Here is a 20,171-nt window from a genome sequence, read left to right as displayed (position 1 = left end):
CAGGCTGCCACACAGAGTCACTGAGACTTTCTTGAGCTTCAGCAGCACGATCACCGGGCACTCCACATGAAGTTCTCAGGCTGCACGAAGATCACACGCACAGCATCGCTGAGACTCACTTAAACTCCGGGATCATGTTAACAAGGCAAATCATCACGAAGGTCTCATGTGCACAAAGCACACGCACATCAGCATCAATGAGACTCACTTGGATTCTGGTGCACACAATAAATGGACAATCCTCACAAAGGGGTTCAGGATGGAAAAAGCACACGCACACCACGTCACTGATCCTTGCTTGGTCCACGATCACAGGGCACACCTTACGAGAGTGTCAGGTTACAACAAGCTCGCACACACAGCACGCCTGAGACTCTCCTAGAAACTTTTGTGTTTCAGCAACAGGGAGCCAGTTCACCTTGGGCCCTTGGGGATAAGTTACTTAAGGACACAGCACAGCAAAGTCCTTACAAGCAGGGGACACAGCACACAGCAAAGTCCCTTTACCCTTTCCTTGGGCAAAACAGCAAACTGCAACCCAGCCCCAGAACACACAGCAAGGGTCAGTCCTTTCCTTCAGTCTCTTCAGTTGTTTCTTCCTTGCCAAAAGTTCCTCTTGGCCACAAAGCAGCTCCAGTCTTGTTCAATCTTGATCAAGCCATTCTCCAAAGTTCAGGGGCTTCAGCTCTCATACCTATACCCCTCAATGGATTTGAAGTCTTTGTGTTTCAGGGGGCACTGCCCCTGTTCAAACCAGTTCTGCGTGCCTCCCTGCCAGTGACACCTTCTTCCTTTGATTACTGGAGGTCTGGATTCTCAATCACTCAGCAGGAGATGGGACAATTGTTTTTTAGCAGCAACCCAGGCCTCTTCACCTCTAGGGGCTACTCCTCCCCCTACACTCCAGATGCAGGTCAGCCTGTTGCTGTCTCACCTCCTCCCCGGGGTCAAGACAGTCCCCAGATCCTATTGCTTTAAATCCAGTCAATCCACAATTCGGCAGAGACACACAGAAATGTTTAGAGCACAAAAGCCCAGCCACTTTTAAAAGAGTGGCTTATAAACACACATTGCAAAAACCACCTTCATAGAAAGGTGTGTTATTACATTGTGAGTTCAGGCATACTAAACGTCAACTTTCCATCTTAAGCCTTTGGGAAGATAGGCTGGAAAACATATTACACAGCCTTCCCATTCTATCCTATGGAAAAGATAACCTTTCAACAGTGACAACAAAATTGAAATAATTTCACTGTCAGGGCATGGTACACACCTTGGTACATGTCATACCTTTCACATGCACTGCACCCTGCTCAGGGGGGTACCCTGGACCTACCATAAGGGGGTCTGATGTGCATAGAAAGGGAAGGGCAAGGTCTGGCAAGTGGGCACACTTGTCAGAACAACATGGCAGTTTAACAAACTGCGCTCAGGCACTGCAATGGCAGGGCTGAGTTCCCTTTTTGAGGCTACTTGTGTGGGTGGTACAATTAGAGCTGCAGGCCTACTAGTAGAATTAACATTACCAGCCCTGGCACACATAGTGCACTTTACTTGGGACTTTACTAGTAAGGCAGACATACCATTCATGGACAACCAATTACCATGACACTTTATACAGGGAGCACTTGCACTTTTACACTGATCAGCAGTGGCAAAGTACCCAAAGCATCTATTACAGCATAAAACATAGAGGAGGTAGAGGCAAAAAAGTCAGGGATAATCACGCCAAGAAATGCCAGGTCTACCTCTATATTTTTCTCTTTATAACATTTCTACTTGTTTTTAACTGTATTTCTCTCTTTTTTATATTTTAAATTGCGTTACTTAACCAGTTTTTAGTTGTTACCGCTCATGTACATATGACCATTTTTATTCAACTCTTTAGGGGCATAAATCACATTCAATTTTTTATACTTTTTTTTCAGGTGGGAAACTGTGGTTCCATAACTATCAGGGGGGCATGTGCCAATTATTTTGGAAATAAGACTTGCCATGTTATTGTTGTTAGCATTCCATTCAGTCCATCCAGATTCTTTTTTCAAATCCACTTATAGTATCTTGAATATATGCAAATTAATTTGAGGTAATTCATGACAAAGCTTTGTTTGTATATGCTTTGCCATTTAAAGACACAAGGCCACCCCTGAAATTATGGGTTTCAGCATGGATCTTTGTTCCTTTCTTATTTTCTGCAGTTACATCAAAGGACATACTATGCTCTTTTGCTTAAGCACAAAGAAACCGAATTGGAAACAATAGTAATCTGTGTTGTACACCAAAGCAACAATCACTAACATATGACTCATGCAGAAAGCCCCTTTCGAATAAAAAAGAAAAGCACACAAGAAATCATTAAGACTGGAGAGAGCAGCTAGAAAATGTGACCATTTTAAAGAACTATCACAGTTTCCATGGGACCATGTGCGCCACAGCTTCTTTCACACAATCAGTTGAGCATGATGCATTGCATTTTCTATAGGTTCCATCTAGGGATATATTTATTTCATGCAAACAAGCAAAACAGGTGATTTGACGGCGTTAGAGGCAGTGTGCCCTAACGAAGAGCGAAATAATAAACGTATAGGGGTTCCAAATACTTCTAACTAGATTATATAGACATCTTTTTGAAATTATAGCCCATTTGATTGACAGAATAATCCAATCGACGTATACAGAATGGGCACAGTCGCTGCTAACAGCGGGCCTCCTCTTGCCTTGTACAATTCTGGCTTTAAGCGCTTCCGTCCATTTTGAATAATAGCAGGTGATTGATATCACAGCCTCTCCATCAGGATGGGTCACTCAGTTGCTGCTGCTGCAATAATGTGCAGCCGCAGGGGCCGGCAGGATTTTCTGAAACAGACAGCGCAGGTTTCTCTGAAAAGCACTGCTCAGGTGAAAGCTCCATCAGGAAATAGCATCTGCTGGTTAATTAATTATGACAGAGCAACATTAATATGATCCAGGCATAAAATATGGCTGCATGTTTGCATAAATTCATGGCTTAGGCCTATTTCGCGGGAGCATATTACATTTTAAAAATTATTTGTTTTCTTTTAAGTTAGAAATTTCAAGATAATTTATGAGTCCAGAAATAGCTGAGGAGGGAATCTTTGTGGTTGTTAACTCTAGCAACCTAAAATATGACTTAGCTGAAAAAACTGTACTTGTGGCCTCGGTAAACACAGTGTTCCACAGTTTCATTATAGCATTATTGTTTTTATTTTAGGTAATCTAAAGTGAGAAGATGCAGGGATTCCATGAGTTGTCAGTTCAGTTCAAGAAGTCTTTATTCGATTAGTTCATCATAAAAGACATAAAATACAGATTATACATATAAAAGCAGTTAAAACAAGTATTAAATCATTGACAAGCTAATCAGCTTCTTATACATATTTACAAAGATTTACAGTAACGCTCAAATACAAACATGTTTCAGCAGAATACAGGCCTAGATGTAAAGCAATCACATCTTTTAGGTCCCCGTTAAATTACTTTTAATGAACCTGCTTCTAAGCAACCAGGCCCACCCCAAAAATTTGGCAACCCCCACAACAATTAGAGGGTCCAAATTGGTCTTTAACATTCTACTTGCTTCCCCAGCCGAGCTGGTACCTAGATTTCTACATACCGGCCTAAGCCATTTGGCTCTTGGGGCAGAGTATAGTGGACATACATACAAAAAGTGATTCAAGCTTTCCCCAATACCTTGGCACTTGGGACAGTGCCCCGTCCATTCAGCTCCCCACTTATTAGTAAAATCCCCAAGAGGAAGTGAGCCGCATCTGAATTGAAAAAATAATTTGCGGTCCATGGGTTTTGTTATAATATCCCAATACCTTTCCAACTTGGGCGTATCCTTGTAAACAATGAATAGACCAGTAAGGCTACTCGTGCTCAGTTTTGAATACCTGTTATGTGTCACCCATTCCCAATAACACTGTTTGAAATCCTTTTTAGAAGGGAAATTGGCTGACTCGGGGGAGGACCACAGGTCTCCATACCCCAGAGCTATTAGGGTGGCCTTAAGGTCTCTGAACCAGCCAATGTTTGTGGCACCAAAGCTGTTTCTAACCTCCAAACAGGCTTTTGCAAGGTGATGAAGTTCCGGCGTTGTCCATAGACGACGCCAGAATGTTAGAGGGCGAAGTCTTGCTTGGTCCTCCACCGGTTGGCACCCTAAATCATAAAGAAGGGGAATTAGTGGTGTTGACTGAGGCAAACCTGTTGCCATTCTTAAGAATTTATTTTGGGCATGTCTTAGTGGGTCCAAATTGCTACCACCCCAGAGTTCTGCTCCATATAGGACTGCAGATAAAACCTTACCGCAATATATCTTAATAAGCGGGGACATTGGCCTTGTAAATGAACCTTTATGTTCCTTAATCAGTGCCCCACCCAGCTGCTTAGTCTCACTAAAGGTAACTCCCAAGTAGGTGAAATGCTTTGTCTGCTCCAGGGGGATATCCCCCATGGAAACCCTGGTATTTATTTGTTTATGCCCTCTTAAAACCATAAATTTGGTTTTGGACACGTTCACCTCTAGCTCATGTTCGCTGCAGAAACTCTCGAACCTCGACAGGGCTTTCTGCAAACCCTGTCTGGTTCGTGAGATCAAGAGTGTATCGTCAGCGAACATGAGCAAGGGGATTTTCATTCCAGCCAGACTTGGGGCATCCGTGGAAAAATTGTCATAATACTTGGTAACTCTATTTATATATAGAGAGAACAGGGTGGGTGCCAGCACACAACCTTGCCTGACACCTTTGGCCACTGGAAAATTCTCCGTCACCTCACCCGGTTTACCCCAGCGCACAAAAGCAAAGGTATATGCATGTAGGTTCACTATAAGTCGTACCAAGATGGGGGGCATGCCCATATCTAATAGGCATTTCCATAACCCGGCCCTCGGGACAAGGTCAAATGCTGATCTCAAATCCACGAAGGCCGCGTATAGGTTGCCTTTGCCCAAGGTGACCGTCTTCCAATGCAAAAGCATGAAACGGAATGCCTGATCCAGGGTACTCACATGGGGTCTAAACCCAGCTTGAAGAGGAGTAAGGATGTCATGCTCCTCTATCCATGCCTGAATCCTGGAAAGAACAAGACGGGTTATGATCTTCTGTACCGCGTCAATTAGACTGATCGGCCGGAAGTTGGATGGAACCGACCGGTCACCCTTCTTAAAAATAGGCAATATTTCTGCACCAGCCCAGGAATCAGGTACCCTAGCACCCATGGCCAGTGCATTTACCAATCGCACTAAGTATGGTACCCATAGATCAAGGTCCTGTTGGAATATGTCCGCTGGTATGCAGTCGGGACCAGGCGCTTTTCCCCTAGGGATAGCTTTCAGGACTGTTTCGACTTCTCTGGCCGAGAACACAAGTGTATCTAGTGATAGTGGCCAACTATTGGAGTCTTGTGTATTACTGCGGCATCTAAATTGTTCCTCAAAATGGGACACCCATTTCTGTTGTTCAACGGATGCGGGGCTTGGACGATCATCCTGTGACTGACCCCATCTGAGAAGGTGCCAAAACTGCTGTAGGTTCCTAGAGCCACATGCCTCAGCTAGTGGTGTCCAACGCTCGTCATCCCAAGCGGCTTTGGCAGAGCGTTTAGCTTCGTTGAAAGCCTTCCTACTTGCTTTGATTAGGGCTGGGTTCTTTGATTTTAAAGCTTTAAACAGATCCGCATGGGTCTGTCGGCAAGCGTCGTTGTACCAATTAGCGGGTTTCCTAACCTTCCCTCTGCCCTTATTGGCAACATACTTAATAAACAGTGATTTAAGAGACAAAAACAAGCTAGCATGAATGTCTGTAATATTTGTGTTGATCATTTCCTGATTTTCACACTTATCAATTTCTATCAGTGAGTTGGAAACCAGGTCTCTGATCTTTTTACGTGCTTCCACATCCACAGAAACCTTTGGCCAGCGAACCCTCCTCATGTCATTTGTAAGTACGACAGCCTCCTGTACAGGGTTAAGCTGTCGTTCAACCGGCCCTGCAAAACTAAAATCCTTCAGTTCCGCTATCAGAGGTTCGTGGTCACTTTCTGGATGTGGCTTAACTACCATATCCGATACCACAGGCCACATTTTGATATCTACTAGGATGTAGTCAATACGACTGCTATGTCTACCATTGAAGAATGTGTGATTACCCATCCTGTCCGAGCTTACTCGTCCGTTAAGGGCACGTAACCCCCAGTTCAGACAGAGACCTTTAATATATGTGGCTGCTTGAGACCACTTATTAATCGGGGGTATATCAAGTTGAGGGACCCCCCGAATCAGATCCTCTGCTTCAGTTAATAAACCATCATCTTTGCTTAGAGGTTCAAAACAAGTATTTAGGTCACCCATAACAACCACATGACCAACTTTTGAGGTAGAACTTAGGAAGTCATCCAAACAAAGAAGGGTGGTTGAAACTCTGCCACCCGTGATTCCTCTAGCATATACATTGATCAGCAGTATATCCATCCCACTTTTTGTTTTAATACTAACTATCAATATATCTGGACAGTCAATAAAAATTTCCTTAACAGACACACCTTCAAATTGGCGAACCCAAATTGTGAGGCCACCAATGGCCCGACCTCTATGACCTCTAATGGCTGGTTTGTTAAAGTTCAAGAAACCTGAAAGAAACACTGGTGAGGTTGCCCAGGTCTCCTGAAAAGACCAAACATCGCCTTGACAAATGAAATCAACCCAATCAGGAATGCATATACGAGATTCAATTCCCGCTATATTCCAACATCCCAAAGTAGTACCCTTTATACATACTCGGTCACACGATTTAGTTACATCAGGAGGGTAGGATTCGTTAGGCTGGGTAAGGGGTTCTTCATGCTCGGGGGCAACTGTATTCGTACCTTCCATTAGCATACACATTGACCCAACCTGGGTGATTGGCTCTGGATTAGCGCCCACAGAGGTGACGTCCATGGAAGACAATGAGGTGGGTACCATAGCCAATATATCATGCTCTCTTGAGAAAACCATACACCCTTTCACACAATAATGAGGTTGGTCTTCAAAACTTTTAACAGTGCTTAATGGGTTACCCAGGACAGCTCCAACACCCATACAATCAGAATTAGACTCATCATCCCTTGCTGAAAAAGCTGGTCAGTCGTTAGTCGACAGCCCTGATAGTGGGTCATAGAGGTTTCTCAGCGGGATGTTCCAATACTCATTGGGCTGAGTGAACCTATTTGGATATTGATATGCTGGGTAAAAACTTGGGGGCTGCTGAATCTGTGGAAAAACAGGGGTGGGGGGAACCAAAGGGTGCAGAGTCTTGTTATGGAGTGGGAAGTCCGATAAGGCTGGGGGACCAAGAGGCTGCGGCTTAACCTTAGCCCAACCCGGTGTTTGTAGGGAACAATTGTAGCTAGATTGTGTGTAGGAGCGGTACCGTGCCTCAGGGTTAAATTGGGGTCCATGAAAACTAGGTGTAAAGTTGGACCATTTGAGGGAACTTTTAGTATTTTTAGCAGGAGGTTGATCTGTTGGATTAATCATGGTCTCAGGATAGAAATAACTGAGGTTCCTCGTGGAGATCCCTCCCTCATTTCTTCCCACATACCAATCTGAGAGATGGGATACTACTCTGTGGTCCCTAAAGTTGATGATCACTATATCCCCCTCTATATCCTTGGGGCGTACCCCCACCCACTGACATCTTCCGACCGAAACAATATCCCCGTTAAGATGAACAGGAAGGGGTCTATTTGTTTTCAGCCAGAAGATGACTTTGTTTTTTAGGCTTTCATTATTTTCCCGATCCCCCTCCGAAACTGGTGGCACACCCGTCATTACAATAACATAGTTCATAGAATCCGGGGGCAAGTCTACATTGTTCCTCCGTGGTAGGGATTTGTGGTATTTAATGTTAGTGTTTGCGGATTTGCCCACCCCATTCTTTACCTGAGGCACTACTCCCTTGGTAGGTGGTTTGTTAGCGACCACCCCGGGATTCGCTTTGGCAGAGCTAGCAGCTCTGGGGGATTTAACAGCCAAAGCCGATGTTTTATTTGAAGTAGTGCCTACATTGGTTGTACTTTTAGGTTGTTGGCTAGAGAAAGTATTTATATTACCAGCAACGTAGGTTGTACCATGTGGTTTAATGGGTAGTCCTGAGTCCTTATCAGAGCTAGAGGGATGTGTTAGCTCAACGGACGCCAGTAGGTGATCCATTTTGTCGCCCATTGTCCTAACACGCTCCAGCAAGGGTAACATGTATGATTTGATAAGCTTCTCTATGATGGCATAGGACACCTCATTAAGCCCTTCAATAACAGTCTCAGGGGTAACCAAATCATGTAGGTCAGGCAGCGGTAACTCAGCATTGGGTGGGATCGGTAGCTCAGAGTTTGGTTCGGGTAGAGACTGGGGGGGGTGATTGTCGACTTTGGCCTTTCCTTTTTACCCCGCCCTTTCTCCTTTTTTTTCTAGGTGGGGAACGCACAACCCTCTTAGCCTTGTCAGGCTTGGTTCCAGCGTCACACACACTCATTGGAAACAGATTCTCGCCAGGATCTATGCAGACCAATGACTGGTTGGACAACGTAGGACGAGATTCGGATTCCGTGATCTGGATATCAGGGTTGTTTAAATCAATGAGGCTAGAATGATCAATAGGGGGACAATCTAAATGGCCTCCACTGGTAGCACTAGCACACGGTGGGGAAATAATTGGAAACCTAAATATACTGGGGATTTGATTTATATCAGTGACATCATCTTCAATGGAGCTCAACCCTTGGGCAGCCGTTTCTTGGGTGAAGTTTGGGTCTGATAGGGTGGGCAGCGGAATTTTCTTTAGATGCTCAATTGAGCGTCGGCACTCAGCTCTTCTCTCGGCAAGGAGAAGATCCATATCTACTTCCTTGGTAGATTTCTTAAAAAATTTATCGAGTGGGCCGAGTACAGAAACACCCACGCCTGGGGGTGCGGAATGGCTCATATCCAGACAGTGCTAACTATACTATCTGGCCCAGATTACACTCTTAGTACACTACTGACAAACTGTAAAACAGTGGACATGAAAAATAAAAAACAAATAACAGTAACCTGGCCCTGCCCGGCCTCCTACGGCCCCGGACGGCCACAGACGGTCCCGCCCTTGTCCCGGGCTTCTCCCGGGACGCTCCCGCACGCTCCCGCTTAGCGGGTGGTGGCCTTGCCTTAAATAGGTAGGCTGTTGGATTGTAGGCGGGCGTGGTGGACAGGGAGAGCGGGCAGGTGTCGAGAGGCACGGTGTGCAGAGGCTTCTGGTCTTGGAAGTCCTGCCCCGCACGCTCGCAGCCCTGGTCCAGCCCACGCAGCACAGTCAGGCTTCCCAGTGACACAGGAGCGCAGCGGGACCCGCGAAGCGGGTTCCGCAAGTTGTAAAACAAATTAGGGGTCCAGGAGAGCCCTCGATCCTCAGCAGCAGACGGTCAGAATACAATGGTGTCCCACGTCGGTTTCTCCACTCAAACCTTTTGCAGGATTGCAGGCGGGGCGTGGTGGACAGGGAGAGCGGCCAGGTGTCGAGAGGCGCGGTGTGCAGAGGCTTCTGGTCTTGGAAGTCCTGCCCCGCATGCTCGCAGCCCTGGTCCAACCCACGCAGCACAGTCAGGCTTCCCAGTGACACAGGAGCGCAGCGGGACCCGCGAAGCGGGTTCCGCAAGTTGTAAAACAAATTAGGGGTCCAGGAGAGCCCTCGATCCTCAGCAGCAGACGGTCAGAATACAATGGTGTCCCACGTCGGTTTCTCCACTCAAACCTTTTGCAGGATTGCAGGCGGGGCGTGGTGGACAGGGAGAGCGGCCAGGTGTCGAGAGGCGCGGTGTGCAGAGGCTTCTGGTCTTGGAAGTCCTGCCCCGCACACTCGCAGCCCTGGTCCAACCCACGCAGCACAGTCAGGCTTCCCAGTGACACAGGAGAGCAGCGGGACCCGCGAAGCGGGTTCCGCAAGTTGTAAAACAAATTAGGGGTCCAGGAGAGCCCTCGATCCTCAGCAGCAGACGGTCAGAATACAATGGTGTCCCACGTCGGTTTCTCCACTCAAACCTTTTGCAGGATTGCAGGCGGGGCGTGGTGGACAGGGAGAGCGGCCAGGTGTCGAGAGGCGCGGTGTGCAGAGGCTTCTGGTCTTGGAAGTCCTGCCCCGCACGCTCGCAGCCCTGGTCCAACCCACGCAGCACAGTCAGGCTTCCCAGTGACACAGGAGCGCAGTGGGACCCGCGAAGCGGGTTCCGCAAGTTGTAAAAAGAATTAGGGGTCCAGGAGAGCCCTCGATCCTCAGCAGCAGACGGTCAGAATACAATGGTGTCCCACGTCGGTTTCTCCACTCAAACCTTTTGCAGGATTGCAGGCGGGGCCTGGTGGACAGGGAGAGCGGCCAGGTGTCGAGAGGCGCGGTGTGCAGAGGCTTCTGGTCTTGGAAGTCCTGCCCCGCACGCTCGCAGCCCTGGTCCAACCCACGCAGCACAGTCAGGCTTTCCAGTGACACAGGAGCGCAGCGGGACCCGCGAAGCGGGTTCCGCAAGTTGTAAAACAAATTAGGGGTCCAGGAGAGCCCTCGATCCTCAGCAGCAGACGGTCAGAATACAATGGTGTCCCACGTCGGTTTCTCCACTCAAACCTTTTGCAGGATTGCAGGCGGGGCGTGGTGGACAGGGAGAGCGGCCAGGTATCGAGAGGCGCAGTGTGCAGAGGCTTCTGGTCTTGGAAGTCCTGCCCCGCACGCTCGCAGCCCTGGTCCAACCCACGCAGCACAGTCAGGCTTCACAGTGACACAGGAGCGCAGCGGGACCCGCGAAGCGGGTTCCGCAAGTTGTAAAACAAATTAGGGGTCCAGGAGAGCCCTCGATCCTCAGCAGCAGACGGTCAGAATACAATGGTGTCCCACGTCGGTTTCTCCACTCAAACCTTTTGCAGGATTGCAGGCGGGCGTGGTGGACAGGGAGAGCGGCCAGGTGTCGAGAGGCGCGGTGTGCAGAGGCTTCTGGTCTTGGAAGTCCTGCCCCGCACGCTCGCAGCCCTGGTCCAACCCACGCAGCACAGTCAGGCTTCCCAGTGACACAGGAGCGCAGCGGGACCCGCGCAGCGGGTTCCGCAAGTTGTAAAACAAATTAGGGGTCCAGGAGAGCCCTCGATCCTCAGCAGCAGATGGTCAGAATACAATGGTGTCCCACGTCGGTTTCTCCACTCAAACCTTTTGCAGGATTGCAGGCGGGGCGTGGTGGACAGGGAGAGCGGCCAGGTGTCGAGAGGCGCGGTGTGCAGAGGCTTCTGGTCTTGGAAGTCCTGCCCCGCACGCTCGCAGCCCTGGTCCAACCCACGCAGCACAGTCAGGCTTCCCAGTGACACAGGAGCACAGTGGGACCCCCGAAGCGGGTTCCGCAAGTTGTAAAACAAATTAGGGGTCCAGGAGAGCCCTCGATCCTCAGCAGCAGACGGTCAGAATACAATGGTGTCCCACGTCGGTTTCTCCACTCAAACCTTTTGCAGGATTGCAGGCGGGGCCTGGTGGACAGGGAGAGCGGCCAGGTGTCGAGAGGCGCGGTGTGCAGAGGCTTCTGGTCTTGGAAGTCCTGCCCCGCACGCTCGCAGCCCTGGTCCAACCCACGCAGCACAGTCAGGCTTTCCAGTGACACAGGAGCGCAGCGGGACCCGCGAAGCGGGTTCCGCAAGTTGTAAAAGAAATTAGGGGTCCAGGAGAGCCCTCGATCCTCAGCAGCAGACGGTCAGAATACAATGGTGTCCCACGTCGGTTTCTCCACTCAAACCTTTTGCAGGATTGCAGGCGGGCGTGGTGGACAGAGAGAGCGGCCAGGTGTCGAGAGGCGCGGTGTGCAGAGGCTTCTGGTCTTGGAAGTCCTGCCCCGCACGCTCGCAGCCCTGGTCCAACCCCCGCAGCACAGTCAGGCTTCCCAGTGACACAGGAGCGCAGCGGGACCCGCGAAGCGGGTTCCGCAAGTTGTAAAACAAATTAGGGGTCCAGGAGAGCCCTCGATCCTCAGCAGCAGGCGGTCAGAATACAATGGTGTCCCACGTCGGTTTCTCCACTCAAACCTTTTGCAGGATTGCAGGCGGGGCGTGGTGGACAGGGAGAGCGGCCAGGTGTCGAGAGGCGCGGTGTGCAGAGGCTTCTGGTCTTGGAAGTCCTGCCCCGCACGCTCGCAGCCCTGGTCCAACCCACGCAGCACAGTCAGGCTTCCCAGTGACACAGGAGCGCAGCGGGACCCGCGAAGCGGGTTCCGCAAGTTGTAAAACAAATTAGGGGTCCAGGAGAGCCCTCGATCCTCAGCAGCAGACGGTCAGAATACAATGGTGTCCCCAGTCATGATAGGGGTGGGGGATTACTTTGGGAAGCCTATGCTATGCAGTTCCTCAGCATAGTTTATATTACGGAGTCCGCCGAGGATCAAGGGCGCTATAATGTAATGCGTGCCCTGCTCCTAGTAACCATTGAGAAATTAGGAATTGATATAAAGATGATCTACTTAAATATCGTTGGCAGTGCAGCCCTGTTTTTCCTGCACCACAAACATCTGTGACAAAGGGGCTCATGTACAGTTGAGCAGCTGGGAGGCATCTGCCAAAAAGTGTCCTATTTAGGGCGAATGTTCCGACCTACATTTGTCCTGGTTGGGACCTCCAGGGAAGGCCTTGCAGTCCACAGTACACAAACTTAATGTTGGCGAAAAAATTTTTTGTGTACCTTTAGAAGGTGAGGTAAATTAAGTAACTGCAATTCCATTTCTACCTTTAGGACCACTAATTTTCCCGCAAAGAAATGAATACAAAAATACCACGTTTGTGGGAGATATCTTTTTACATTTTCTTGTAAACCCCATACAGGAATAAGTATGATCGATTTATGAGATGCGTTATGGGTTAGTTTAGTTTGTTGAAGTCCACACCAACCAGAAGATCTAATTAATTAATAAATATTTCAGTGTTCAACTTTGATCTCGGAAATCTGGTAAAGAAATAGGGGCAGATTTATGTTAACTGGCGCATCCCCAGGGATGGTCCAGTTAACGTGCGCCACAGTGCGCCACAGCGCCGCCACCCATGGTGCGCCGCATTTATAATGCGGCGCACCATTGTTCAAAAACGGCACAGATGCGTGACGCATCTGTGCCGGAAATGTGGCGCATTGCTGGAGTTGCGTCGCAAGCGTGACGCAGCTCCAGCAAGGCTCGGGGGTACACCATGTGCACAATGCTGCATCAAGACCTACGCCTGCTTCAAGCAGTCGCAGGGTTTTGACGCAGCATTGCCCTGAAAGTGACTGAGTGAAATCTCATAGATTTCACTCAGCCACTTTCAGGAGGCGTTCCTGCGCAGAAACGCCCCCACCTGCGCAGGAACGCCTCCTTATGGCGCAGTGCTTTACAACGTGACGCATCTCCTAGATGCGTCACGTTGTAAATAGGGCGTATTGTTTGCGCCGCAGTTGCGTCAAATAAAGTGACCCAATTGCGGCGCAAAGAGGCGCAACGGCCTCATAAATCTGCCCCATAGTGCCTGGTTCATGGATAGCAGCCTAGTCCCTCTTTTTATAAGGGTGTGCATTTCTTGCCACCCCAAGTCTTACGAAAGCTCCTTGAAACCTTGTTATTTGTAGCTCCTGGCAATACCCAGTAAACGAAGAAGGGCACACGTGACAGTCACTGGTGCCTCTCAATTCCAATGCTGGACTTTTTTGGGAATGGGGTGCCTGTAAAGGCAGCTGGAGGGTGCTGATTCTGAGCGTCATCCTTACCTTTCCCAAAGTGAGTGTATGCAATATTTGTGTCTCACTGTTTTACAAGACTATACAATAAGACGCATTCCTCATGTAAATGTGCTACCTGTCAGCTACTCCATACTCATCATTGACAATTGAAAACATTGTAAATTGAAAATTTACAATGAGTGCTTCTGGTGATCACCAAAAGCTGCTTTACATAGCTGCATCATTCCGACCTTGCACCACACAGAAGCTTTCTTAAGAAGCCACCCACTTAAAGGACATTGAGGACCCGATTCTCAAGAGCATTTGTGGTTCATAAACAGTCATTCACAGCTAAAAGTGCCGCCATTTAAATGTGTCAGCAATTCACAATTTGATTGCTGACAGGCGCAAATGCTTTTAGTACTGCGGATTTCTATGCAAAGAGGCTAGAATAATTTGCAAACGTATATCACACACAAGGGGTGGAAAGTGGGAGGGACAAGATGTGGTTTACCTTGTAAATTTGTGAGTTCCGAAAACAATGTGCATATCATGGTATCCACAAACTGAAAGTTGACATCTTCACTTTAGCCGATGGTTGTAGTAACACCCTTCCAGGATGAAAAGAAGATCACTCTCAGATGTGGTGGAGTTGTAGGGGACTGGCTTTCTCCACTTGGAAAAATGTTTATCCTATGGAGTAACAGAATGAAAAGAAAAGAAATTGTGTTTTTGGCTGCCTTTTCTGGTGTGTGTAAGTGTACACTGCGTACAGCTGGATGCAAGGGAACTTATGCAGACTAAAAAAAATCACAACAGGCGAAATAGTATATTTGTTTTTATACTTATGAATAATATGCCAAAGGCTGGTCAGGCAAAGTCATGGAAAACAGCCCATACTGATACACGTTCCTTCTTGATTCTGGCCAGTTGACAATGAATGTAAGAAGGAAGGGATTGGCCCAACTATCCAAGGGACAGGGTACCAACAATTAGCAAGAAAATAAATCCCTTGGATTCACCTAATGATCGCACCACTCTCATACTCATTCACTCACAGACGCCTCTATAGTCTTCAGAACCAAGAAATATATACATACATATATATATACATATAATATATATATATATATATATAATGGTTATCAATACAAGCACTCCCTAAGTACAAACAAACCTGAAATTGCAATTAATCAAGATGTGTAAATTTATTTCTAATTCGATATCAATAAAAACATTACAGACAATGAGTGAAATAATACATGACATATACAGATGCATACAGTAATAAAACAGAAAAAGAGACTGAAAAAACCGTGTTGTTCAACGTAACACATCCGGTGTGTCAATTGATTAGAATCTTTTCATTTGACTTGGCAAAAGTTGCGTCAAGGCGTTTCGGTGTTTTGCTCTATGTGCACCACCTTTGTCAAGACTAATCTTTATGTAATGTCTCTTTCTCACTCAATAAATCAATTAAAATAGATCTAAAAATACAAAAATTAAAAACAATATTACACATTGATTAAATTACTATTTTCAGGCTGTCACTTCTAATACCGTATTATTAGTGATATTCCCACCTCGCAAAATTGCCAGAAACAGATCGAAAAAATCTGATTAATTGGCCCACACAGGAGGGGAATTAACCAAGCGTGGGTGTAGGGGTGCCGTTATGACGAGACCAGCTCGTCATGAGCACAGCTCCACCGTGACTCATGACGAGCTGGTCTCATCACGAGCACCAAAGGGGTTAATAACAACTACACATGGTTGGTGTAGCTTTGTGGATTGCAAGACAACAAGCATTTCTAATTTTTCTTGTGGGAACACATAATGCTAACACATTGAAAAAGCTTTGTGAAAATGACCATTAGACTTTTTCCTAAAAATTTCGCTACCACTATAAACTTTAATAGCCCCCCCAACAATAAACCTTTATTATATGGCTCATCACCTGATGTCTTGTGTGTGATAATTAAAGCGACATACCAACAATTTTGGCTATGTTTCAGGTCTGCCCTATAGACATTAATGTCCATCTTCCTGGTGTTGTGTAGTCAACAAAAAATATAGAACTAATAAAATACATACAAGTATACTAATATAGCGTGGTTTGGGTCCGCCTTATACTTCCATTGGTCTGTTCATCTTGCATTCATATTTTGTTGCCACCCTCTGCACTCTACAGCATAATGCAATGGGCCAGTCCACTTCAGCCATTGGCTGTCTTGCACTGTGAGTGATAGCATTTACCCAAACCACATATGTCCATCTGCATAAAAAAGTGCACATTAGCACCACAAATTATGGGCCAATAATGTACTTTGATAGTGCTTTTTGTTCCTTTATTTCTTCCCTTTTAAATGTATTTTTTACATTTTTGCAGGTTATGTTAATTCAAAGCCAATATTATCTTTGTTCGTCTCCAGTAAGAACCTAACTTTCCTAAGAAGTTTATTAAAACTAAAAGGATTTTTTTAACCTGCTCTGGGCACACCTGGGGGCTAGTAATTACCCGTACCGTTCTATCAAAATTATCATCATTAATATTTAAATGTAAAATGTTTACTGCAAGCGTGTTTAGGTTGAGGCATGTTTTCTTTTTCTTTTTGTATCTTATACTTGAATGAACATATAAAAGCCACCACATCAGACTTCCAACGCCAGACCCACTGGCTTTGCCAGTACTGTTTTTTTCTATTACATTGTTGCTTGTGTGATGTTACCCTGCCATCCTCCATACATGCCTCTGATGACGTATTACTGAGAATCTTATTTGCTAGCTATGCTTAGCTGACTCGTTAATGGGCTGGCATCACCCTGTATTCTAATAAAGCCCGTGTTTCCAGTTTGACTCTCTTCAAATGTGGTTTTGGTTTTCAATAAACTGAAGCACCGCGCTCCCTCCACTCCCAAAAGCAGGTTGTCGACAACACATGCAAACTCCCTCACTGGTACCTAATTTGAACTGTGAGCGACGGAGATGAAAATATATGGCTTTGGACTACATCAATAAGGAGCTCTAGACACTAAATTGCTTTTCATATCTTGCAAGATACCTTACAGCCTGTCCCATATCTGTCACTCCAGCTTGATGAAACCTTTCATGCTACTGTGCTCTCCACACCTGATCTCCCAAAAGTATTGCAAATATCACACGGACCATCTCAAAGAGGCTTGGTTCATGAACTTTTATACTTATGCTCTAGCTCTGTGGAGTTAGTTTTATATTCTGCTGGAAACATCACTCAAGAAGATGTGTCTGCTGTTTTCCTAACCTTCCAGGCCTCTTTAAAGATAAGCAACCGTGTTTTCAGGCAAGTGCATTACAGACCCAGAAAATGCAGTGAGCTGTGCTTTAAAGAACAATAATTAGGTATGTTATTAAACCCAGAGGACAGTAAAAAGTAATAAAAGCAAGATATCTACACTTTATCGAGATGATTGAGAGTAAGCAAGACTCGCTTTGGCTCTAGTGGTCAATGTATCTGCTGTGTTTATTGTACTATTATTGAATGCTCTAGAGGGCACTATGGTGAAATAATCGCCTGCCACAGATTAATTGACCGTGAACCGAAAGCCTGGGCGCTTAATCAGGGTGAAGTGTAATTATGTCAACGATAAAGACATCTAGGGCATTCGATATTGCTAATAACCATAACTACTAGTGTGCATTTCCCCAATGTCCTTGTCGATCACGCCAGTTATTACGGAATGACGTCATAAGTAGACCCTTGAAAAAAAGCTAAGAAGTACCAGTAGAAAAAAAGCTAAAACAGATTGGCTATTTATCAATGGGGCAGCAGGTGCAGTGGCACCAAGGCCGTGTTTCTGAGGTTACGCTGCACCCAACTATTACTGTTATCTACTATCAAAACAAGAAACGGCCGCACATTTTGCCCGCTTGCATCAGGGCCCATGTCAGACTTTCAACACCACTGTAAAAAAAAATCACATTTTAATTGGCTGGACTGGTGAAGCATCATTACATATGCTTACAGTTCTGGGAAAAAGAGCTTTCATTGATTCCACTTTCTAATCATGCACAGCTTTTACATGTCCTAATATTATTAAGAATATTGTTAATGCTTATTTTTTAGTAAAAAACTACGCATAGACAAAATTAACTTTCGAAAATATTATATTTATTAAAGCACTGACGATTGATCCCCAATAGCTTAAGGCAAAACATAACTGTCTCGTTTAAACTGTATATTTCTTTCGGATTTCAAAAAGGGAAATAATTGATAGAAGGAAAATTATATTAAGAAATCTTGATTTATAACAAGACTGAAGAGCATTTTTGACAAAATTAAAAGACAGACTCAGAACGTGCCCAGCACCTACATATGCCCTTGAAGACTGTTAAGTCCTCTTTTATTGTTCACTCTGCTTCTTTGCTGCTTTTTAGCAAACATAATTTTCACATACCTTGCACACAATCTCGTTGGGCATCAGAGAAACAATTATACTCTGCATCTTGTGCAAACATTTTAACTAATAGACCATTTCTGGTAATTCTGAATTGAAGGTAAGAACTTAAGGCCTGATTTGAATTTCGGCATCACCACGGTGACAGACATCCCATTTACCGAAATATAAATCAAATTATGTGCTATGGGATTTATATTTTAGCGACAAGATGTCGGTCACCTTTGTGACGGAGTAATCCCTCCGCCAAAATCTAAATCAGGCCTTTAATCAGGGGTTTCTATCCTTTGATTTGGTATGGGAACCTTAAGCTACATATACGCTATAAAAATCTTTTTATTTTCTGCACTTGTTCTATTTGGCATTTCAAGGAATGTGTCATAAAATGGGAAAGAGTTAGATAACCTATTTAGTTATCACCTGAAGAGGGATGTACGACCTATCTGCTTTCCCTGGGCTGGACTACCATTTTCCTCCATGACTTTTGATTAACCTGTTATCTAGGGATGTATGACAATACAACGCGTTCTGTTACAACACAGTATGTTACATCACGGTCCTGACAACGCAAGTCGTTACATCGACTTGCGCTGGAGTGTGCTAGACTTAGGGGCAGTGAGAATTACTGTTCCAACTCAAGGCTATGTACAGTAGGGAAGGTGTTGGAATAGTAATTTACACTATTCCTTAGTCTAGAGAGCCCACTAGTGCAAGTCGATATAGCGACTTGCGTAGTCAAAACTGCGATGTAACATACCGCATTGTAATTGATGTGTGGTAAAGGATGTTTCCCGTTATCTAGCAGTCCTGCGGAAATTTCATAAGAGTGAGGGACCCTCAGCACCACACTGGGTCATTTTCTATGTGACCTTGCACAAAGGTGATTTGGAATGGCCACATGACATTCAAGCTTAACTTCTGGAGTGTCATATGGCAATAAATATGCGTCAGTCGTGAATGGATGAGGCACACCAACACTAATATATAAGGAGGTAACAGGTTTCAACAGTAACAAGAAATGAAATAACATAGACAGAGAAACTAGAGGTGGACTAAGGATGCCACAGACACCTCACAAAGGACTGAAAAATTGTTGTCAACCAAATACAAAAGTTCAGTAAGAAAAAACACTGAGCAAGTATAATAGAGAAGTGGAAAGAAAATATATGAAAGGGCATGTGATACAAAGTGCAGCCCGGTATCAGGGTTCACACAGGAGCTAACCTAAAAAATGTCCACCACAACCACAGTGCAAGGATGCACTATTACAAGCCGACAGGCAGCTACACAATGCGAGACAGTGGTCACAGAACATGGGCTTGGAGGGAGTAGCAATAGTGTAGAAATCCAACCACAGCTGTGCACATGAACATATTTGAGCAAGGCTTTAGGGTTTGCCCCACATCAGTGAAATAAAACATCATACCACTAAAAGGACCGAAGGCTGCTGAAAAATACCCAGACACACCTGCAAAGTTGTGCAGCACGAAGCAAACTAACACTTTTAACTTTTACATCAAGTCAGTTTTGAAACACCAGGCCCATTTCATCCCTTTCACAATACCTTAAACCATGGTCCTCCAATGGATCTTTTTGTTGAGCTAACAGGATCTAGGTTACTTAGAGAACATGACACAATTATTCTATCAAGACCTGGAACACAATAATTGATAATCTAAAATCCTATTTCATAGCCTTTCTCAGGCTCTGATACTAACACCTTAAGGCAAGAAATATGACTAAAAGAATGAGACAGAATCGATAAAGATAACTCAAGGAAAACATTTATCTAAACCTCCGTTTGGATGGACAGATCAAGAAATTGCATTTCAAACAAATTTAATGACAAAATCATTAATATAAGTAGCCTCACAATGCAGTACAGTGCATTAAAAGACAGCTGGAAGTTTGTCTGTAGAGAGAAACCAAATGAGTTTTAAGATTCAGTTATCAATCATTCAAACCAAATCAAGACTTATCGATTCAGTTCGTCTTCAAATGGAT

This window comes from Lissotriton vulgaris, chromosome 11, assembly GCF_964263255.1.
Source record: "Lissotriton vulgaris chromosome 11, aLisVul1.2, whole genome shotgun sequence".
Taxonomy (NCBI): domain Eukaryota; kingdom Metazoa; phylum Chordata; class Amphibia; order Caudata; family Salamandridae; genus Lissotriton; species Lissotriton vulgaris.
The sequence above is the reverse complement of the archived record's forward strand: the minus strand, read 5'-3'. Positions refer to the sequence as shown.